This window comes from Pterocles gutturalis, unplaced genomic scaffold (genome assembly GCF_000699245.1).
Source record: "Pterocles gutturalis isolate BGI_N339 unplaced genomic scaffold, ASM69924v1 scaffold26652, whole genome shotgun sequence".
NCBI classification, from domain to species: Eukaryota; Metazoa; Chordata; class Aves; order Pterocliformes; family Pteroclidae; genus Pterocles; species Pterocles gutturalis.
In genome coordinates this window covers 4017-4226 of record NW_010113564.1, presented here as the reverse complement: position 1 = coordinate 4226, position 210 = coordinate 4017, and positions in this window count along the sequence as shown.

The window sequence follows — 210 nt, the reverse complement described above, 5'->3', positions numbered from 1 at the left end:
CTCTCTTCAGGGAGGGGACAGATGGGGACTGTCCCCAGCAGCATCCCAGTCGGTCCGCGCTGTCCTAGGCTGGGCATCAAGGTGCTTCCAGCAGCAGCGGTGGGTCCTGCTCGGAGCAGCATTTTGGGGCCATCGTCCCCTGATCTGGGTAGGTGCCTGGTGAAGGGCGATCCTGCTCCCTGCAGCACACGCAGGGCAGCATCTCGGGAG